Source organism: Lepisosteus platostomus, chromosome 16 (genome assembly GCF_059453375.1).
Source record: "Lepisosteus platostomus isolate fLepPlt1 chromosome 16, fLepPlt1.hap1, whole genome shotgun sequence".
In the NCBI taxonomy this organism is placed as follows: domain Eukaryota; kingdom Metazoa; phylum Chordata; class Actinopteri; order Semionotiformes; family Lepisosteidae; genus Lepisosteus; species Lepisosteus platostomus.
In genome coordinates this window covers 20,621,932-20,646,493 of record NC_142626.1, presented here as the reverse complement: position 1 = coordinate 20,646,493, position 24,562 = coordinate 20,621,932, and the positions used below count along the sequence as shown (strand labels likewise).

At 39.8% G+C, this 24,562-nt stretch overlaps 1 pseudogene across 1 annotated transcript in view; it reads left to right on the top strand.

Annotated features, from left to right (window-relative positions):
* LOC148647016 (major histocompatibility complex class I-related protein 1-like) overlaps positions 1-24,562 on the top strand; it is a 93,952-nt pseudogene that overhangs the window by 47,810 nt on the left and 21,580 nt on the right. Inside the window, exons 4-5 of the transcript XR_015927792.1 lie at positions 7,259-7,536; positions 10,598-10,699. The product of XR_015927792.1 is annotated as a major histocompatibility complex class I-related protein 1-like (transcript). The remainder of the gene's footprint in view (positions 1-7,258; positions 7,537-10,597; positions 10,700-24,562) is intronic.

The window sequence follows — 24,562 nt, the reverse complement described above, 5'->3', positions numbered from 1 at the left end:
GTGGGTCCTAATGCCCCAGTATAGTGATGGATAAGATGTAAAACTGAGGTCTTGAATCTCTGTGGTCATTAAAAATCCCAGGGTGTTTCTCGAAAAAAGAGTAGGGGTGTAACCCTGGTGTCCTGACCAAATTTCCTATGCCTCCTAATAATCCCCTCTATGAATTGGCTACATTGCTTTGTTCTCCTCCCCCACTCTGACGGCAGGCGGAGCGACGTGCTGGTTGGAGTATTCTCTGTCTCATTTAATGGCAATGTCAGCTCAAAGATTTGCTTCAAACCACCAAATGGAGACGGGTGTTCTGACAAGCGGACCCTGCTGATGTGGGATTAACGATAGGATGAAAGAGAGTAATCTCACTGTGCACCGCAGTGCTCACTCAATCTTCACACTCCCAGTATATTAAAAAATTCTGTGTTTGAAATATCTGTTGTAACTGTAAATACAATGATTAATATAATTGTGATACTCACTATAAAATACTATGCAAACTATATTCACATTTCTGATAATTGGACATATTAAATGTTAATATTAATAGGAATAATAATGTAATGACATGAATGAACCCCCAGACCATCTCTGAGATGCTCGGAAAGAGCTCTGGAGGGATTGTTTCGTGCCAGCTAGATAGCGCATCTATCACCTTGCAGTAGGGGGAAGGGAAAGTGCAAAACACCCCCCTCCTGCCATTCCACAATTGCGAATCCCATGAAGTCCATGAAGCCTCTTCAGCAACTGCTAAGAGAACTCCACACAACTCAAAACCATTTCAAACTGTTCAGCTGAACAAATTTACAAAAAAAAACAGGACCTAAGCTTATGTTAGTATTCCCTACTGTGTGGTATTAAATCAGCATTGCACCTTTTTCCTCAACAATAATATCAAGTAATAGGAACCTATTAGTATTCGTCGAAAAGGATTTTTTTATAAAGCTTTTTATAAAGTATTATAAAGTATATAGTTAGAACAAGCACATCAAAACATTTTCAAAATAACCACCGCAACTTACCAAGTTAAAGGTATTGATGCATAAAATGTTCATGAAGATGGTGAAATACTGTGTGTATTTTGTGCTTTTTATATTTAGCTACCACTACTATCTACTGTATGTACATTAGGTACATGCAGCCATTCAAAGTGCGCTGTACAAAGCCGTACCATGGGCAAATCATTACATTATACAAGGCTATGGAGAAGGTTGAAGAAGGCTAAGATATGTCCCCAGATCCTCACTAACTTTTACAGATGCACTACAGAAAGCACACTGACAGGCTGCATCACAGTGTGGTATGGCAACTGCAGTGCTGCTGACCGCAAAGCCCTACAGCAGGTGGTGAAAACTGCCCAGTCCATCACTGGGGTTACCCTCCCATCTATCCAGGACATTTATGACAGACGGTGCTTGAAGAAAGCTCTAAGCATAATCAAAGACCCCACACACCCCAGCTACAGACTTTATGATCTGCTACCATCTGGAAAACGGTACCGGAGCATTCGGGCCCGGACTACCAGACTCAGAGACAGTTTTTACCCCCGCACTATCAAACTGTTAAATTCCCAGCCTCTCTCACTCTCACTCTCACCGCACCTCTTACCTTTGATCTGAACCTCACAGTGCCTTCTTCCTTTCTTTCTTTCTTACCAAAAACCCAAACACACATTGAAAATCTACCTCTACCATGCATGTCAAAAGCTCACTCCCCATAATTTCTATCCCTTTATTTTATTCTGTTGATGCATATTTTTGCACATAACCTGTTACCTTTTTGTTGTTTTGCACATTGCCTGTTGTTGTTTTTTGCACATTGCCTGTTGTTGTTTTTTTTTTGCACATCGTCTGTTGTTGTTTTTTGCACACTGCCTGTTGTCTCTGTCTTTCTTTTGCTACACAATTGTATTGTTGTTGTTGTTGCTTTTTTCTCTTTGTACTACTTATGTCCGAGTGCTAGCTAAATAGCATTTCATTATACCATATACCATGTATATGAGTGTAATGACAATAAACTTGAAACTTGAACTTGAAATCATAGCACGTCATAGCACATCATACCGCGGTACGTGATTGGCTGGTCAAAATGACCGACAGGGGCACTCGTGGTGCATTGGTCGGAAGTGAAAAGATTTAATCATTTAATGTCTTTCCTGTGCATGTTTTAATCTGCTTAGTATTGAATATTTATAGCAATATTATGGACAATTAATTGACTTTTTATATTTCTGAATATCACAACATGATCGGATTTAAGTCATTTTTAATAACAATGAATAGTCATGTTCTTTCCTTCTGACAACTGTCCCTGCTTCTGCTTCCTGCTTCTATCGTGCGTGTGCGTGTGCATGTGTGTGTGTGTGGGGGGGTCCCTTTAGATCTCCCTTCAGATTTAAAAGGTTATTAATCATATCTCCGGTGTCACATCTTCCCAGTGTAGCTAATCTTTTGCTGCCTGGGTAAACTATCACAAAGCTTTAGAGAACTTTACATTTCTATTATCAACAAATTGTAAATACGACGTTTACATTGGCATTATTAATTTTTCACTTGAGTGTATGGAGGATTGTCAGCTGTCACTGAGAGTAGACCCCCCCCTCTTAGGCTGCGCAAACTATCTTTTAAATTTTTATAGAGAAATGGAGGCTGTACAGTATGAGTTACAATATAAACATTTATATTGAATTAAATCGCCTTTTGATTTAAATCGCAAACACGTGTTTAATTATATGTGTTTTTTGATTCACAATCAGACAAATGCAACATAAATTGTTATCTTTGTTTTCTAAGTATCTTAATAAACTTTCAGCATAGGTTTCTCCCCGTTTAGATTTATGTTTCTTGGGATTTTGGGATCAAACATTGAAAGATTAGATTGTAATCGTTTTTATTTTTTAAATACATTTTAGAAAAGTGTAATCTATACTAAAAAGATGTACACTACATGCTATATAGATACATACTGTATGTTTAGATATTTAGACCCGGTGCGGCACCGAGAGAGGGAGGAGGCGTGGAGCTCAATTCTGCTGCCTGGGGCGCTTAATACATCAATCGCGTCTGCATTTATAACTTAGTTTTTAAAATTAGTCAAGCAATATGAAGCATTTCTTTTTACTTTTAAGTCCCTTAATTATCATTAAGCACAGCTTTCTCACCACTTAGACTACTTTTTGATACCATCCTTAGACAAAGCAGAAACTTGTTGTCCTTTCTAATGACATACAAGTGGAAAGATTACAGATTTTAATCGTCTTTAATTTTGTTATGTTATACATTTTAGAAACGTCTCATCTATACAAACACCACAAAAGTATTCTCGATTGTTCTTGTTATCAGTGTATTCCTCAACTTTCCCAAAATTATATTTTTCTTACCAACATCTCTAGTCTTTTATCCTGCAATAACTCAGCCAACACTTAAATCTCCAAAATTGTGTTAATTTCTTTAAATCACAAATATCAGATGTAAATACTGGCCATGTAATACTTTGCATTGTGAAATAATAGTTTATTTTAAAGGAACTAGAGAAACTAGGAACTAGAGAAATCAAGAAAGGCTTTTTTTAGAATTAATAAATGCACATCCTGTTCCTATCAGGTTTCAAGTCAACTTCAAAATTCAGTACCTACTGTTTCAGCAGTTGTCATGTGACTGTGTTAGTGGTGTGATGGTATAAGTGCCTGACTTATAAGCAAGAGGTCGGCTGTTCAAATCCAGCTATCGCCACAAGTTTTCTTTTAACAAACATTTCTTTGAAAAACTAAAATAGCAATATTATGGACAATTAATTGACTTTTTATATTTCCAAATATCACAACATGTTCGAATCTAAGTCATTTTTTAATAACAACAAATAGTCACCATCTTTCCCTCTGAATCGCTCCAGTAGCAGGAACCTCTATCGTGTGGATCCCTTCAGATCTTCCTTCAGATTTAAAAGGTTATTAATAATATGTTCGGTGTCGCATCTTCCCAGTTTAGCTGATCTTTTGCTGCCTACGCATGCTTACACAGCTCCCTAGGTCAATTATCATACTTGACTGAGAAAGCTTTAGAGAACTTAACATTTTTATTATTAACAAATTGTAAATACGATATTTACATTGGCGTTATTAATTTTTCACTTGAGTGTATGGAGGGGTGTCAGCTGTCAATGAGAGCAGACCCCCTCTCTTTGGCTGGGCAAATGATTTTTTTCATTTAAAAAAAAGAAATTAAAAATTAGATATAATAATATAAATATTTACTACAATACAATACTGCAATGTTTCGGCCGTGAATCGTTCTTCACTTGTGAGGGTCTTCAGCTCAAAATGAAATGCTTGGAGTTTGTAATTTAGGGCGCTCTGGACGGGTTAAACTTTAATGCAAGAAAAATGTATTTCCCACAAGCTACAGTATACTGATTCTCATGTAAGCCCGTTTCCATCAGGGAGTTAAAAAACAAATGCGCTATGGTATTCTCTCCAATGCAGTGAAGTTAAAAAATATCTCGCTGTTCCTAAATAAATATTGTTTATGACCATCAGACGCTTTTCTTTTTTCCAATGGATTGAACAGGGAGAGGCATTTCATAGAGAGACACACACACACACTTTTTCATTGACAAAAAGTAACGCCACACTCTCTTGTTTAAAGCACCACGTCTCTTCCCGTTAAAAGAAGGAGACACTTTACACTTTAACTCTTCAGTTCACAGAGAAATTTCACCAGAGCCTCTTCTCTTCTTTTGTCTAATTTTTAGTTTAGCAGCATTCAGGCAGTGACCTCAAGCAAGCCCATAGTTGAACCAGTTCAGAGCCTACATTACATTTTCACGTTTCATTTTGAGCTGACCCTCACACCAGAAGAAGACTTCACAGCCAAAAAGTTGCGTTTTCTCTTTTCTCTTTTAAGCATGTGTACAATGCTGTAATACAGTTTAAAATAATTAAAAGTCTAAACAGTATCAACTTGAATTCTAATCTATATTAATATAAATATCAAGTGGTGTTAAATAAATACAGCTTTTTAGTATAGATAACACTTTTCTAAAATGTATTAAAAATAAATAAATAAAAAATAAATATAATTATATCATTATTAATTTCTTTAGATAAGCGATTCCATATTATATTATGATCAAATTCTAAAAGTATGCTTGTTTACCCTGGTATCGAGCTTATTCATAGAAAAGCTTAAAACTATCACTTTTCTCACAAAGTACTGTATACTGTATAAACGTATAACATGGTCAGAAGGAGCAAGGAGCACATAAAAACGTTTCCGAAATAACCACATGTAAGACTTTGATGCTTAAAATGTTTAGGGAGAAATGGAATACTGGTGTGTATTTTTTCTTTAAAATACCAAGACCAGCCATATACAGTACAATATACATACAGTAATATGTTTATGTTCCTAAATTAATATCTTTTATGAGCATGTGAAAGGCATGGTAAATCGGAGATTTTCAATAATTACTTTGTATGATTGGAAACAAATGCGTGATCGGATCAACGAAATGCTGTGTTGTTTTTTTATTGTCAATGAAAAAATAAAGTATTTTCGTTAACAAAGACAGTTATAAAGAATGGGGACCCCGGTAATACTTTGAGTTTACAGCTTGTCCAAGGTCATTCATTATTAATACTATTAGTAATATCTTCGGTAAAGACTTTGATGGCGACAGCTCAAACGCTGTACATGAGAGGTTGAGCTTTATTAGCTTCTCCCGGCGGTAATTCCGGATACTATTATCTTACTTGCAGTAAAAGCAGTATTAAACAGTATTATAGTGTAAACTGTGTAATGACGTGTTATACTGTGACACACTCACCGCGTTTTACCACAGTATACCCGCACAGTACAATAATAACCCGTTTTTCATACTGTATATCCAAGTGAGTAATGTTGTTTTTTTAATGTCACTCTCTTTTTTAATTAATTCAACATTTTAAAATACTGTATACAGTTTAAATTAATAAAAGTCTAAACAGTATACAACTTATATTCTATAATTTAAAAAGATTGTCAGCATTGACTGGAATTCGAAACCAGACATTTTTTGGCAACAGTCCAAATGCTCCTACACACCATGTTAAGCTTTCACTGCGCCACCTGGCGGTTTTACATAGCAATGCAGTCCCAGAACTTAAGATTTTTAAAAAGCTGTGGTAAAAGGCAACAGGTGCGCTACAAAATAGTGCATTATCTCTCACGCATTCTGAATGGCTAGATCTGTAGCTAAAATTAAAAATAGTGTATAATAATGTTTCTGAATCTCATTAATAATATAGATTTCTGAATTAAACTATGTGTTTATATAGGTGAAAATAAAAATTAAGGTTCACAGCAGTATTCCACCTTTTCATAAACTCTTTTGTATCAAACTCTTTAACCTGGTCACTTGGTATAGTTACAGTATAGGTGAAATACGGCCGAAACGTTGTGTTCTCTTTCTTCTTTTTTTCAGCATGGAATAAACCTATTACTTGTTCCTTTGCAGCCTACGCATGCTGACGCAGCTACCCACCTGAAATAGTTACAGTATGTTCAAAAAGTTTTAAGATGCTCATTTTAACTTCATTTTTCAGGAGCACTAGCTGCCAGCTAGCGTATTATCACTTTGCACCTTGTAATAGAAAACAGAAAATGAAACTTGTAAAAAATGGAAAGGGCTACACTTGGAGTTTTTAATTTCGCAAGCGACACATTAGTGGTTCTGTGGCAGAATTCATGACTGTCATGCCAGAGGCCCTGGTTTGATTCTTAGCTAATGCAAAAGCTGTACGATTAACAAATTGCCTCATGAGCAAAATAATGACTCTACAATAATAAAATATAATAAATACATATACTATGTTGACATTTTCATAAATTATATTAATAAATAGAATAGTGTCCTAGTGTCTTTTGCTTGCTGGGATAGGTCCAATATTGAATATTGAATATCGAATGTTGAATACAATAGTTAAAAAATGTATAGTAACAGCTCTTAATACATTATTAATTTCTGATGAATAGTCAGTATATTAGACACTCATATTTTACATGGCCAATTACATCAAATATACATCTCTTTTGACTATTTAAGAGCTGAGTGTTATCCATGGGCTCAAGACCTACTGTATGTTAACCAGTTGATGCTGTTAGGTAAGGAATGCAAAATTATTGGTATTATTATTATTAGATCATGGTACTGGCCACTGTACCATTATGCCACCCTACATTAAAAAAATCATACTGGAAAAACTAACCACACTAATATTTCTCTTCTCCAGTCTGCCCTAAAGTCATGCTGATAGAGAGGAAGTCTGTGGGACACGACATCATTTGTCACGTAACAGGATTCTACCCCAGAGAGATTGAAGTGAACTGGATTAGAGATGGAGATTATCTGCTTGAAGAGGGTGTATGGAGCCAGGAGGTGCTACCCAATGGAGATGGAACCTACCAGGTGCGAAAAACCCTGACAGTTAGTTCCGAGGACCAGAGAAACATACATATTCCTGCCAGGTAGATCACAGCAGTCTGGATAACAAAAAGAGTTTTGAGTGGGGTAAGAGAAAAACACTTATGAATTATTAAATTAAACTAAGTGCAAAGGAGAAATGATGTTCTTGAACTATAAAATGGAAAACTACAGTATATACATGAAAAACCATTAGACAATTACAAGATAATATCCCTTAAATTAAAATTCCTTGTCTTTAGCTACAGTATGTATCCTAATATTTAACTATACACACTCCCTCTGCCGGGTGATTAATTTCAGAACTTGTAAAAAAAAATATATATATCTTTAAAACATTCTTTTGTAATGACAGTCCTAATTTAGCTGAAAAGCAACAAATGACCTTCGAAATCAAAATGTGTTAATTTGTAGGTAATTACATAATTTCAGGATAATTTCAGCAGTTCCTATAGGTTCTCTCTGCTAGGTTATTCAGTTTTGATTAACATAGAGAAGCTTTCAAGAAAGCTCTGGGACAAAGCTGTGTGAATTTCTCACTTTTTTGTTACCAGACTGAGAGAGGCCATGTTGGACTTTTCATCATAGGAAGATTGAGAATGGAGCCTTACAATGTCCTTGTCTTAGTTACCTACTTGGGATATGTTGCTTATTTTGCTTATCACAGACGCTCCATTCTGCTGTACTACTTCTTTACACAGAGAGGCCTAAGCTGTTAATGTCTGGTAAAAGGCAACAGAAAGATTATATGATCTATATGAACCAAAGACTGAAACTCTTGCTAAAATACAACAGATTCTGTATAAACTGTAAATTTCTTCCTTCTATCAGAATGTAACATTCACTTCATTGCAAAGCAGACGATCAGTTGTAGGATTTAGATTTGGTAAACTGAAAGCACATGCTCTCCTTCTATGACAAGTTGTAATCTCCAGAAGACCTTCAACTTTTTGGACAAATACAGTAAAGTTACTGCCAATAACGTCAGGTGACATAAAACACCATATTGTTGAGAATCATATTATTCTAAATAAGACCATATTGGAATACTGGAACGTTTTTTTGATCATTTTCTTCTAACCTCACCCTTCTTTTTGACATTAAGCATGTTATTGCTATTGTAAAGAAGCTCAGGAGTAGGTCATCCACAGTTAATGTGGAATTTGAGTTTTTCCATTGATTCTATGTTGTTGAGAAATGCCTTGTCATGTCTCTAGGCAGGTTCCTCACTCATCTTCATATTTTATGTTTTATTTTATATAATATATATATTTTATTATTATTATTTATTGTAGTACCCAGGGACTGGAATATATTTATATGTAGCTTCAAACAATGACATCAGGAATTATGATGATTTAGGACAGCTGGGGCAAAGGGCCCCCCTTCACTGATATTCACAAACATCAAATATCTTCTATTTTACTATACTATACTTTAAAATTCTTCTATTTTAAGGACTATTGAGTTATATGTATTTGAGGCTATTTAATATTCATGGTATAGTGAAATTTAGATCGACGCATTTGGCTAATCCAAATCCTGGCCATAACATATGCAAACATATGTCCAAAAAGAAGAAGCAAGCAGTACTCCAAAATTACCAATGCAGAAAAGATCAGGAACTTGCAGGTATTAAGAAAAAAATGTGCTGTGAAATTGATTCTGATGTATGTCTGGTATGTCTTTGAAGACTGGCAACCATATGTTTAACTGGCATTGCCTTGGCAGACAGTATGGCTATCGGAGAATATTTCTGAAAATATCAATTGTTAGAATTCCTTGAAGGTGAGTGAGGAACCAGCTGCTGACTTCTTAGTGAACACCTGAGTCAAATATTAATTTAGTACACCAATCACTTTCCTTTAATTGTTTACGAGTTTCCCATTATTGTCTCAAATATATGTTACTTTATCCTTGATGGCTCATTAGCTGGTGTAGTAGCAGAATTTCTTTAAACTTTTAAACATTTTTCACAGATCCCATATTCTGTGGAAATCCACTCCTCTGGCTGATTTCTTCAAAGCCTGATGTCTAAATTTATTGTGATTAATTTAATCTGAACAGTTACAGAATATATAATCACAAAGTCAATTCTTCAGAACACTGAAACAAAAAGCATAAGACACAAATTGAAACTATGTGGAAGTGTGTGTAAAACGATTCTAAACAATTTTTAGACTATGAAATATGCTACTTAAACATGTTGTACACTTATATTAAAATAGCTGTATGAGATTGTTGGATCATCATATCAAAGAAGAAACATTTGTAAGGAAATGAAATGCTTGCTTAATTGGATTGAAATCTGGAGAATGACTTGGCCACGTGTTTTGGGTCACTGCTGCAAAGTGAAGCACCACACATTTCCTTCTATAAAAGCAGACAACATGTTTCTGTCAATTTCAGATTGCATTCTGTTGCTGTCATCATTACTTACATCATCAATGAAGGCCAGTGAGTTTCTAATGAAGCCATGTACGAAATTACCTCTATCATGCTTCATAGATGAGATTGTATTCTTTAGAGCACCTGTAGTTAATTTCTTTCTCCACATTGTGTGGATCTGTGCGCACTTGCCAATGTTTAATCGAAGTTAAGCAATATTTAGTTTCATTGGCCATAAGTCTGTCCAGTCCATGAATTTGTATTTGTATTTTCTTTTCCTCCATTTCAATGTTTGGTATTTTCCTTGTTTTTTGTATTATCTGCAAATTTGATTAGTTTCCTAACTATGACAATGTTAATCATTGATAAAGATCAGAAGAGTAACATGGGTAAAACATATCCCCGTTGCGAGTATAGAATGAGCTGCTTAGCCATGTTGTTGAAGCTCATACCCAGGCTTCTTTCAAGAAACAACTGGATGAGATACTTGTTTACTGCTAATTGAGATTACCAGCAAGGCTGTAAGGGTACAATGGCCTTTAAACATATATAATCTTTTTAATGTACTTGTACTTTAAATGTTATTTACTTCAAATTCATGCTAGATCACAGGACAGCTGTATAATAGAAAGGTCTTACTATTAATGCATTGTAAAAAAGATGGTACACTACAAACAAAAGTACTATGGGTAACTTGTGTCTTATAAACAGAATCTGATATCTGCTGAAGGATTACTGATCTAATATTCTCTGCTTTCAGTTCCAGATGCTGGTCAAAACACTGTAATTCCTGCTGTTGGTGGAGCTTTGGTAGTTCTTTTTATAATTATGGCAGTTGTCATCTGGAAGAAAAAAACATCAGGTAAGAGAGAGATGTAGGGTAAACAGCTCATTTTTAAAATAAATTAATATTTGTTTTTCATACATATCTATGATGCATACAGAATAGTTGATAAATTCATGGTGAATGATAATTCATGATTTTATTGATTTTTTTATTTAGAATATTTTTTTTAAATATACCTATCCCATTTGCAATTTACAACAACATTTTTCTAAAAAAATCCTAGAAATTCCTATGAATAAAATCTAATTGACATATTCCCGTTCATATTTTACCTTTTTAAGCACACCTGAGTCTTACTTCCTGAGTAGGAACTCTTAAGTGGTCATCCATGACTTCCTGTTTCACTAGAGTACTGTATAAATATGAGGTGACACGCAGGCCAAACACCCTTAGTCATCCATCAACATGGGGAAGATCAGAGAATACATAAATTAAATGAGACAAAAGGTTGTTGACCTTTTTTTAATAAAAAATAGCTTCACACCTGAAAATACCCATCTCCACTATTAGGGCAATAATTAAGAAGTTTAAAACAACTTACTGTGATGAACCTGCATGGAAGAGGATGCAAGTGTATTTTGACCCTAGGCATGTAACGAACAGTGGGGAAAACAAAGGGGAAAAAAGCATGCAGGATATGGGAATGAAACGGGGAGGTGTCCATCGTGTGCTGGTGGTCGGGGGGAGGTGTGGCCAAGGCAAACAATGCAGAAAAGGACATAATCCCCACTGTGAAGTATGGTGGTGGATCTGTAATGTTGTGGGGATGCTTTTCTTCCAAAGGCCCTGGGAATCTTGTTAGGATACATGGCATCATGGACTCCATCAAATACCAGGAGATTTTAGATCAAAGTCTGGCTGCCTCTGCCAGGAGGCTAAGACTAGGAAGTGGTTGGATCTTCCAGTGGGACAATGACCCAAAACATACCTCCAAATCCACATAAAAATGGTTCACTGACCACAGAATCAAGCTTTTGCAGTGGCCATCCCATCCCATACAGTATGTATTCTCCCACCTCATCCAGTGCTGTTATCTTGGCAAAGGGAGGATGCACAAAGTACTAAATGTGGCACATACGTTTTTGAGAAAAATGTTTATTTTTTTATAAGGATTTATTTCTTTGAATAATTTTACCTCACTGAAAGGTTAGATTTCTCTCATATTTTCAATGTAAGATCAAGCTGATAAACAAGAAAGACGTTTTTCCATAGCTTTTTTGCTCATCTTTACCAAGGGTGTAAATAATTCTGGAGGTCACTGTATAAAAAATGTTTTTTCCTGTTTCCTCGTCCTGCAGGGGAGAATTGGAAAGTTTTGGCAGACCCCCTTGAGCCACTTGTCTCTAATACATCACAGGAACCAAAGCCCCATACAAGAGGTTTAGCGCCTGTTGTAAGAGAAGTGTGTCCCTCAACTACAGCCTAAAGCACCACAGGACAGCAAAAACTAGGGGGTCAGAGGGAGTTGCTGTGTAGACAGAAGTCAACAGACGCTTTTGGGGGATTAGTCATTACTCCTTGTCAAGGAGGGATGACTAATCTCACCCAGTGCTCAGCCAGTTGTGTGCCAGATCTTGGGAAATCTGGGTTGAACTCTACTTTAACCTGTGAAACCTGGATTATAGAGCTTTAGTCACACATGAAGTCTAAGGAAAACCTTAAATAAAAAACATTGGTGACAACACGAAAAATTCTTCTTTCTAGTTTATCACAGTCTCTTAACCTTCTTGTTTTTTTATAGGAAATGTGTAAAATGTACAAATACTAGTTTTTGTTCTAGGCTGCTGATACCTCAACATACTGTAGGAATCTAAGCTATCTTTTTCAGTCCTCTCTAGGCTCAAATTACACACACCTGAAGAAGGCTTCACAGCCAAAACGTTGTGTTTTCTCTCTTCTCTCTTCAACATGGAATAAACCTATTACTTGTTCCTTGGAAGACTATGCATGCTGAGGCAGCTACCCACCTGAACTATTCTATAATAATTATATGTTCTGAAATATCAACACTACCACTTGATATTTGCATTTGTATTTCCATAGGCAGAAAAGCAATGCTTAGCTTTTATTATGTACAGATGCAGCCATTAAAAGTGCGCGGTACAGACATGTACCGCAGGTAATTGGCTGCAGTGTCGCGTATCATGACGCAAGATGACGCTGGGTACCGCGGTACGTGATTGGTTGACCGACAGGGGCACTCGTGGTCCGTTGGTCTGTCGTAGAAAGACTTACTGTAAACGTCTTTACTGTGCCCGTTGTAGATATTGAATTTTACCACTGAAGGGAAATCTTAGTTGCTAAGCATAAAAAGAATAGGAGCATACTGTAACGCGTGTGAAGGCCATAAACGATATTAATTTTGGAACATAAACATACAGTATATAGCTGGTCTTGGTACTTTAAAGAAAAAAATACACACCAGTATTCCATTTCTCCCTAAACATTTTAAGCTTTGAAGTCTTCAATTAACGTGATACTGGAGTCAACAAGCATACTTTCAGAATTTGATTAATAGGGAATATAATATGGAATCGCGTATCTAAAGAATTTAATAACGGTATGATTATATTCGTGTACTGCGACAGGGCTGTGTAGGGCTGTTTCGCCTCCCTGTTCATGCGAGTTGGCTTGTAGCCTACTGGTCTACGTGCGTGACTAACAACGCACAGGTTGTGTGTCGAATCCAGCTGGTACTCGACTTTTCTTTTAACAAACATTTCTTCGAAAAAATAGAATAGCGATATTATGGACAATCAATTGACTTTTATATTTCAAAATATCGCAACATGATCGATTCTAATCATTTTTGATAACAATGAATAGTCACCTTCTTCCCTTCTGACACCGGTTCCTGCTTCTATTGTGTGTGTGTGTGCAACAGAGTAAATTTTTATAGAGAAATGGAGGCTGGACAGTATGCGTTACAATATAAACATTTATATTGATTTAAATCGTGTTCTGATTTAAATCACAAACGCATGTTTAATTATGTGTTTTTTAATCATAATCAGGCTAATGCATTTCTACATTTTCTGTATGAACCAGCTTAAAGGTTCATATAGAAAGACAGCTTGTGTTTAAATTGAGTGTAAGGTAATTTATGCTTCTAAAGTCATGGTCAGCATTTATTATTGTACTGTGCTGTAAACTTTTTCTGTGCCTAGTCATATTATTTTATAGCGTTTTTATTGCGTTATTAAATCCGGTGGCGCTGTGTGTTAGTTTCCTGACTCCCATGTCACATGGTCTGTGATTGAATCCCATGGAACTATGACTTTATTTTTTAACAAACATTTCTTGAAAAAATGAAACGTTTCCCTTGGTCAGAGATTAAATAAAACCTCACTCGCACCAAACAAATTGATATTTCTAAATATCACGACATGATCGAATTTAAGTCTTTTTAATAACAATGAATAGTCACCTATGCGTTATAAAATATACATTTATATTGATTTGAATCGCGTTTTGATATAAATCGTAAACGCGTGTTTAAATATATGTGTTTAAAGGCGATATACTGTATAAAAGCGCTGATTCCTATGGAGTGTGTTCCGCCGGGGATTCAAAAAATTTATTTTAAATAAGCTGATAAAGTTTAGACTAACTGTATTCTAGCCTGTATTACAACAGAACATTGGACAATGCAACGTAAATTGCAAAAATGCACTTGGAATCTGTCCAAGCCCTCCTACAAAAATTATTTAAACTGCAACACTGATCATTCATCTCTAAATAAACTTTATTTTATATAGCGTTTTAAGCGAATAGGTAATTAGATTGCTCATAAACCTAATGGCTTTTTTTACATAAACACAATGTGATTGCTCTCTGAAAATGCTTTTCCTTTATATTTAGGCTCAGATTTCAACTATAGATCGTATTATTATAAACTTTCTTGGAAAAATGTATTTTATGTAAACCATGTTTGCTATTAATTCATTTAGGGCTAAAATACGTTCATTGTCTTCCAATCGAGTCGAGTTGACATTGGAAGCCTGCCACACCCGGACTGTTAAACCAACGCATTAGCACGTCAAAGCCCATTGAGCCAGTATTGGCTTTAGTATTTAGTATTTAGTATATTGTAACGCTTACGGCAGACAGGCACTGTGTAGGAGCCGACGCACCAGAGCAGCGCATCGAGGGAGCGTCTGCATTTATAACTTAGTTTTTAAAATTAGTCAAGCAATACGAAGCATCTCCTTTTACTTAGTGCCTGAGCATACTGCAACGCGTGTGAAGCCCATAAACGATATTAATTTTGGCTGGTCTCGGTACTTTAAAGAAAACATACACACCAGTATTCCATTTCTCCCTAAACATTTTAAGCATCAAAGTCTTTAACTAACGCGATACCGGAGTCAAGAAGCATACTTTTAGAATTTGATTAAAAGGGAATATAATATGGAATCACGTATCTCAAGAATTTAAAGACCAGACAATCGCAAACTCGTTTTCAATAAAATTATTTTGTTCATTCAGCAGTTTGTGAGAGGGACATCCAGCAGGGAGAGACACACACACCGGTTTTCATTGACAAAATTGTTTTTTTTCAAATCCTCTTGTCTAACAGGAATGTTTTGTTTGTGGACAGACTGTTAGACAAGAGGAAAAGACCGCCTCCTCCTACGAAGCATTTCGTTGATCCGATCACGAATTCTTTTCCAGTCGTACACAGCAAGGGTTGAGAATCTCCGATTCACCATCGTACTAATGGTTTCCCGGAGATTGCAAGGCAAGGCACTTTTGCCTCTGGACCCATCGAAATTTACAGACGTGGTCCACCCCCAGTAAATTTCAAAAGTCACAAGATTTCGAAACACGAGGGCGGCGTAGCGGTCGGCTCTTGCTTTGCCGTCTATGCCGATGCACTGCAAGTACAACCCCCCCTCCATCTCCTGGGTGATGGGTAGCAGTTGGACATCTGGGAGAATTATTCGTCCCACTGGCATCTGGGAATTCCGCTGTGCTTCCTGGGGGGAGATAGCCGGCGGGGACAGCATCAACAGATTCCTGCGCGGTGGTGAACTGAGAGGCCGGGATGGAGTGTCCTGAGGCGGTGTGTGCTCTGCGGGGGGCAGAGCTTCCGCCAGGCATTGCAGCCTGCGCGGCGGGGAGAGGCACTTTTCGGGAGACAGCTGCTCAACTGTTTGACTGCTGGAACTCTAGCCTCCCAATCCTCCCCAGTAATGCATCGTAATGCTCCCGCTGCTGCCGAAATGTCTCCATACAGGTGCTGCTTCTACAGGTTGGCACCCTGGCCAGTGGCCGAGAGCAGAGACCCACGGCCTGTGGCAAAATAACATAATTCATGTAAGAAATAAAGTCACACAGTAGTGTAGCGGTGAGGCTTATTAATAAGGCAGAATTAAGTGTTTCTGAGCTTTCCCAAATTAGGCCTCATTTCTCTGTTCATCTCTGTGGTGCAGCCACAGAGAAACCATTCATGCAAGATGTTTTCTTTTGATAAGGACAGCTCCCAAAGGGGGATGCACTTAGCTAAGCCTGGCTATCATGATCAATGGTCATCCATTGGCGCCTATCTGTCTAGGGAGTGCCAGTTGGACATCTGGACTGCATTACTAAGTGTCAGGACTAAGTGACTCATATCTCACCTTGATCAACCAATCAGGGACTGGTAGGGCCGAGTAACCCACGTGGGACTCTGATGCCCATGGAACTTTCAGCCAATCAATGAGCTGAAGTTCCTCCAGGTAAAAACAGGCATCACAGAGAGCCTGAGAGATTCAACAAGATTCAGATTCAACAAGATTCAGATTCAACGAGATTCAGCAAGATTCTGGAGAGGATTCTGTGGACTGTTCTAAAGGGAATTCAAAGGAGAATTCCAGGGCAGGACGGCCCAGGAGCAGAAGGCTCCCAAGGGCAGGACATTCTCGCAGCGCGCCTCCTGACCATCCTGAGACTCAGCCCAGACAACCACGGAACGGCCAGTGTGTCCGAGTGCCAGAACTTTCCTTTGTTCTAAGAGTCTAGAGTGGAGGTTGCCAGAGAGTAACCAGCAGCAGGCCTCGTAAACAGGTTGGAACTGTGGACAGCTGAATCACTATTCAGAACTAGCTCTTCATCAGGAACGAACCGGTCTTCTTCCTGACTTGCTGGGACCCACAGTCATCTTTTCTCCTGTGCACAAACTTTGCTAGTTAAAGCCAACAGTGAGCATCAGCAGCACCGTCGCAAGCCGCACAGCACAGCCTGGCACCGAGCCAGAGAGCGCGGATTGGACAGCAACAGCCTGCAACTGTTTCTTTGTGCCCGCAGGAGATCTGAATCCCCAGAGATTGGATGAGTATTCAACTTCAATGCATTACAGCTCGAGAATTCAATTGTTATCCCAACCAGTTGATATCAATTTAATTCCTAAGAGTTATGTACTTGTTTTGAGTATCTAATGTAGAAGTTGTAACCAAGTTCACTTTACGAAACGGTCTAAATGAATGATATACTGAACGTATGTCCTCTTGATATTTGTAACACTTTGTAACTGATTGAATATATACCTTTTGTATTCTGATAACCCTCTCGATAAGATCTTTTAGGTTTACATGCATATTCTATGTATTAATAAATGTATCCTCGTGTATTAGTACCTGTGTGTGCGCGTTGTTTGAGTTATGTCGCATGGTTGGATTCTAAAGCCATCAAAAGAATCAACTTTGTGATTTACTGCTACAATTAATAATTGTCTCAGTAAATGCCCAAACCCTACAGAACTGGTGCCTTCAGAGAGCCACTATGATTACATATTTGGCGTCCCTGAACCGGTTTTCCCTACATTTATTTGGCGTCCCTGGCACGGGTGTGGCAAGACTGAAATGAGTCAACCAAGCGGAATAATTCAATATAAAACGCCGCGGGTTTCATACACGACAATACAGTGTGCTGAAAGCCGAAAGAAAAGTTCCCCTTGCTCTTTAAGCAGTGCTTGATTGTTTTGTGATCTTTTGCGATCTACCGGGTTGATTGCATACTTGATCTTGTGGTTTTCTGTGGTAAAATTGTGATTTCGTACTTAAAAGTAATACTCTTTAAGTTTAACGATGGTTGCTAAAAGGTCTGAATTCGAGTCGCTATTAAGCACTCTCTCTAGCAGCGACAAGTCTGACCACGATCTCTTCCATATCTCCGTCAGCGGAGAAGCTAGAAGGATAAATCTCCATTCTCTGAGAGAGCTAGCGAAGGACATAGAGAGATTTGACCCCGCAGTGTCAGAGAATAATATCGAGAGTTATATTCAAGACCTCAGGTATAACCTGCAGTACCTGCCAAACGCCACAGAACAGGAGAAAGTGTTTCTGGTCAGGAAAACTACCAGCAGAGCTGTACATGAGTGGATGGCTAGGCAGATGAAAGAAGTCTGTAATGACTTTGAGCAGCTATGTCAAGCACTTATCGAAGAATACAGTGCGTTTACTGACCCGACTGCTGCGATAGCCGCCGCTCTTAACATTAAGCACGAGAGAGCAGAGTCCCCTCGCGAATATTACGAGAGACTTAGACGAACTTATTTTGCAGGGCGAAATGATGAGGGTTGCGAAGAGAACACACATTTCAAGGGTTTATTCATTGCGAATCTCCACCCATCAGTCAGAAAGATGATCTTAATGCATATAGATGCACAGACCATGAAAATGACTGATATTAAGAGATTCGTGCAGAAAGCCTGGGAGTATGATGTCCAAAGTCGCTCTGAGCAAAAAGCTGTTAAAGCGACTGTGTTCGCCGTCAGAGCCAGGAGGGTTAACTCCCCCCTGCTCGAAGGAGCACAGGCTCCTGAGCTGGCTAAGCCCCGTTCCAAAGCACTCACACAGGACCGCACCCAGCGTCCTAAGTGCCACGAGAACACCGGGGGAGGGAAAGGGCTAGATAAAGCTGAACAAAAGGATTCAGTAGCCGCCCGCCTGGCCAGGCTTGAACAAGCTTTATTAGGACAGGGACAACCGCTCCCCAAGGCTGCCGGAAGCGTGAATGAGCTCTTACTCTCCAATGGAGGAGGCGGAGACCCGCCCCCTCTCCCTCCCTCAGTCTATCTGATTGAGCGGAAGGGTTCCTGCCTGGATGAGGTCAGTCACTCCCAAGCGAGTGCTGACTCCACCCCTGAAGTCACAGAGCAGGCAGTAAAACGCAGAGGAAAAGCAAGAAGCTTTTACCTCAAGGCTGCCATGGGAGATGTCTTACCCAGTGAGACACTGATTGACACTGAGGTTGAAAGGTGTTTGATGTCACACGGCAAGCTCAAACGGGTAGAAAAAGAAAAGGGCATGCGACTCAGAGAGGAACCTTTGGTGGATCGCCAGAAAGGCAAAGTGTGGAAACAGGTCAAGGCTCCTAAGCCTTCTGTACAGAAGGAAAGGGGGGCCAAGAGGCAGACTGTGCTCACACAGTGCCCACCGAACACAGAAGCCTATGTGGAGATTCCTTCTGTTCCCTCTGGACAAGAAATACAAATATTTTCTTGTTCCCCAAATATACAGGGAAGTCATGTCCCGGCTGAGGTCACAACAGCCTCCATGCCACAGGAGCGGTGCTCCAAGCAGCCGCCTGATCCACCAGGTAAAGCACACACCTTTTACGTCCCTAAAGAGGAGCAGATCTCCCCACCTGGCGATGAAAAGGAGCTTTCCCTGTGCACCCTGGCACCCAAGAGGGGTCAGGACCACCACCCTGCGGTGGTGGAAGGGATCCAGATGGCAGGAGAGCAGGTTGGTGATGTAGCCCTCACCCTTAGCCCTGAGAGGTCCTCTATTAGTGAGGATCTGCTTGAGCAGCTGTCGCAGGGCTACCGCCAGGTGCCCCTGGTGCAACATTCACAGGTTAGACAGGAGGTCCAGCTGGATGCTGAGACTACTGCACTGTGGACACACCAGATCCCAGATGCTGATTCCCTCTGCTGTGACCCAGGGAACCTGCAGTCAGGTAACATGATTTCTCACAACTACCAGGTAGTGAGTGAGACTGACCTGATTGTTCCTGCCTCAACGGCAGGGTTGCCAACACACCCAGTCCCCCAGAAGGGACAGGGAATGAAAGCCGAGCCGGTTTTCTTACAGCCACCAGCTCAGTCTGTCAGTCTGAGTCTGACCAACAGTGGTTCAGCCAGACTGGAGCTGGATGGTCAAGTCACCCGCCTGCCAGTGCAGGACATCGCAAAGAGGGGTGTCAGAATCCCCGCCTGCACTGACATGGGCCTGGTGGGTGATAGTAAGTTCAAAGACAGTGAACTAGCTATCCCACTGCTGGGGCAGCTCCCTGAACCCCTAGCGAGGGAAGGGGGGAGCGAGCAGGTGTCCTACACCCACGCCCAGCGAACGATTGTAAACATGCCGATAGAGGGATTCCTCAACCAGGAAGTGTGCAGGGTGGACCTGAACAGTGAGAATGGGGTAACAATCCCAGATCACTCAGGTGCTCCAGATGACCACTCAGCCGAGGGTCAGGCATGCTCCACCGCTGCACCACCCCCTGCAGAGTTCCTAGAGCACAGGCATGAACAAATTGAAAAAGCAGATGCCCTGGAAAAGGAGGAGCAGCATCAGCAGCTGCGTCAGATCTCCCCAGATTTCCAGGAGGTTGGTGCCCAAGATGCCACATGGCATACTGAGGAAGACACCATGTACATGCTGCGCCAGCTTAGAAAGGCAACAGTCACCCAGAAGGAGATGACTGGGATCAGCCACCCGAAAAGACTTTTGGGAGGACTGATTGCTGCCGCCACTGTTGCACGTTTGCTTTTTCTGGTAGGTTTGTGTGCTACTGGCACTCTCACCCTGACTGCCCCAAGAAGGCAGGTGTCAGAGATGCCAGAGGGTAGTGACAGACTGTATCGACAGCAGCAAAAGTTGGAAAGCTTAGGGAAAACCCTACAGGCAACTTCCTATGCAACAGGGTTAAACCTTATTCCCCAACCAGTGGACATGATTGTTGGTGTTATACAGTGGGTTTATGCTTGTGTGCAACAGGCCAGAATGTTGACACAAGACCTGTTAAGGGAGCTTGGTGCCACTGTAGCCAGTCTAGCCATGGCACAAATCCCAACCCACTTGATTCCACTCTTCTCAGTAGAGGAGTATGTGACATTAACCCCATCGCTCATAGCTCACCCAGAAGGCAATCCAAGATTGAATTCGGTTCCAAATCTTGAGATGGGTATGGCTACCAAAGCTATCCATTGGCTGTGTCTAAATGATTCACCAATGAAGGGTGTAAAGCTACTAACGAGCAGAGGGAGGTTAATGAACCCCATGAAGAGCAGGTGGGAAGTAAATGGCTGGTCAGCACACCACATTTAACTGTCACCATGACTTGTGACAGGCATGATACAGCTACCACAATGCAGCTACCTAACCAATAGTTTTCCTGCAAATTCCCGAGGAGGCCATAGTACAGCTTGAACTTAACACTGTACTGTCTAGAATTAGACAATATAAGACCAGACTTGAGGTCATGGATGCCTTCAGGTGCCACACTATTGAATTGGATAGAAATCCAAGAAACAGTAAGCCCTGAAGAGGTACAGGTAGTTAGTTTGCTTTAATGGAACAAACCTCCAAATCACCCTAGCAGATACCCAACACAGGTGTTGTGGTTTATCGGGGGCTGGGAACAGGAACTGTTGTTATTGTAACACTACTGCCAGGTAGCTGGATCATGACTGACAGTGTACTCTGAATGATGTACTCTCACATCAAGATGTACTCCGGGTAGCACGAATGAGTCAAAGGTAGCATGTCAAAAGAAAGGAAGTGACTTCTCCCCAAATATCTACCACAGAGGTATCAGATATTGACAGTGAACTTCCTGATGTGTAATTCCTAGACTTAGATAATGTCTCCTACCGTGTTTATACATACTCCAGATGTTATTCGTCCTGTTTGTATCCAATGCTGGTTCCGGTATGAATTCTCGAGGAGTAATGTAGACATTTAAGATTAATGTTCTAATGGCAAGGGACATCACTTAACATTGTTTTGTTTTGAAGGCAACAATGCCTCGGGACCTCGTGGCCTTCAAAAAGGGGGGATATGTAGCGGTGAGGCTTATTAATAAGGCAGAATTAAGTGTTTCTGAGCTTTCCCAAATTAGGCCTCATTTCTCTGTTCATCTCTGTGGTGCAGCCACAGAGAAACCATTCATGCAAGATGTTTTCTTTTGATAAGGACAGCTCCCAAAGGGGGATGCACTTAGCTAAGCCTGGCTATCATGATCAATGGTCATCCATTGGCGCCTATCTGTCTAGGGAGTGCCAGTTGGACATCTGGACTGCATTACTAAGTGTCAGGACTAAGTGACTCATATCTCACCTTGATCAACCAATCAGGGACTGGTAGGGCCGAGTAACCCACGTGGGACTCTGATGCCCATGGAACTTTCAGCCAATCAATGAGCTGAAGTTCCTCCAGGTAAAAACAGGCATCACAGAGAGCCTGAGAGATTCAACAAGATTCAGATTCAACAAGATTCAGATTCAACGAGATTCAGCAAGATTCTGGAGAGGATTCTGTGGACTGTTCTAAAGGGAATTCAAAGGAGAATTCCAGGGCAGGACGGCCCAGGAGCAGAAGGCTCCCAAGGGCAGGACATTCTCGCAGCGCGCCTCCTGACCATCCTGAGACTCAGCCCGGACAACCACGGAACGGCCAGTGTGTCCGAGTGCCAGAACTTTCCTTTGTTCTAAGAGTCTAGAGTGGAGGTTGCCAGAGAGTAACCAGCAGCAGGCCTCGTAAACAGGTTGGAACTGTGGACAGCTGAATCACTATTCAGAACTAGCTCTTCATCAGGAACGAACCGGTCTTCTTCCTGACTTGCTGGGACCCACAGTCATCTTTTCTCCTGTGCACAAACTTTGCTAGTTAAAGCCAACAGTGAGCATCAGCAGCACCGTCGCAAGCCGCACAGCACAGCCTGGCACCGAGCCAGAGAGCGCGGATTGGACAGCAACAGCCTGCAACTGTTTCTTTGTGCCCGCAGGAGATCTGAATCCCCAGAGATTGGATGAGTATTCAACTTCAATGCATTACAGCTCGAGAATTCAATTGTTATCCCAACCAGTTGATATCAATTTAATTCCTAAGAGTTATGTACTTGTTTTGAGTATCTAATGTAGAAGTTGTAACCAAGTTCACTTTACGAAACGGTCTAAATGAATGATATACTGAACGTATGTCCTCTTGATATGTGTAACACTTTGTAACTGATTGAATATATACCTTTTGTATTCTGATAACCCTCTCGATAAGATCTTTTAGGTTTACATGCATATTCTATGTATTAATAAATGTATCCTCGTGTATTAGTACCTGTGTGTGCGCGTTGTTTGAGTTATGTCGCATGGTTGGATTCTAAAGCCATCAAAAGAATCAACTTTGTGATTTACTGCTACAATTAATAATTGTCTCAGTAAATGCCCAAACCCTACAGAACTGGTGCCTTCAGAGAGCCACTATGATTACATATTTGGCGTCCCTGAACCGGTTTTCCCTACAGTAGTATTCATCAGTCGCGGAACAGAAGTCAAAATAAACTTTTCTTTTTTTCCGTCTTACCGCTTTCTTTTTTACTGTCCTGGTGGTAGATCGTTTCGCCCGTGCGGTGTTTTCTTGAAGAACAGGCTACGAAGAAATAATTATAATTGAATTTAAAATTCAAAACGGCAATAATACCTTGTAATATGCGCTGTAATCGCGTATTTCAGATGAAGTCTGCTGTATTTGCTTACCCTTCACTCTTTGGAAGCTGGGGCGGCAGAAGCACCCCGTCTCTTCCCGTAAAACGCCTTGGTCTCCATACTGTACTATGGTCGCTGTAGTGCAGGTTCGCAGTTTTTTTTTTTGTGATGGGAGCTCACCCAATCCCTTGGTGTCTTTTATGCGTCACACATACTGTATTTCAGCGCCATATATTTCATGGATATTATGGAATATAATGGATGGATATCTTAGTTATCTTTCTAGTTCACAGGTTTGCATGCATAATTTAATTTTGAAAGCCACTGAGACATCAGGTACTACTGTTGTATTTATGAAAAAGAAACAAAATAAAAAACATACTAACAACTGTGCCATCCTACTCCTTAGTTAATACATTTTATTATTCATAAACAGTTAACATTGTTAGCAAAATATTTTGAATTATATTTAACCCTATTTTTTCTTTAGTTTTGTATTTAACTTATTATATGATAGTCAGACTTAATGTATATTTGAACAATGAAAATATATTTTTACAAGATTTTACATTAAGCGCTTAAAATTAATATGGTTAATAATAGTAAACTGTAACATGCTGTAACAAGATCGGTTAAACTGCGAAGAAAATGCTTTCAGAGAAAATGTTTCAGGTGTGAAGAACATAGATCTCCAATGCGATTTCAACCAAACCTGTTCCCACACACCCCGCCCCCACTACCATTAGAATATACACAAACTTTTTAGCGTTTCATTCTGAGCAGAAGACCCTCACACCTGAAGAGTGCTGGCTGTGACGAATTAAACCGGTTTTACAGGTTTCAGTCACAGACCATGTGACATGGGACTCAGTAAACTACAGTAACACCGTATTTAATAACGCAATAAAAACGCTATAAAATAATGTGACACAGTACAGCACAGTACAATAATACTGACCATGACTTTAGAAGCATAAATTACCTTACACTCAATTTAAACACAAGCTGTCTTTAGCCCTCTAAGCTGGTTCATACAGAAATGTAGAGATCCAGGCTCAGAACACACAGCTTCATTAGCGAATACATATGCAGGACAACTATAGAAGACGTTTTACAGAGGATGGATTTTTAGAAACATCCCATCAGACATCCCATCATATTCACAACGTGAAATCTAGAAAATAATA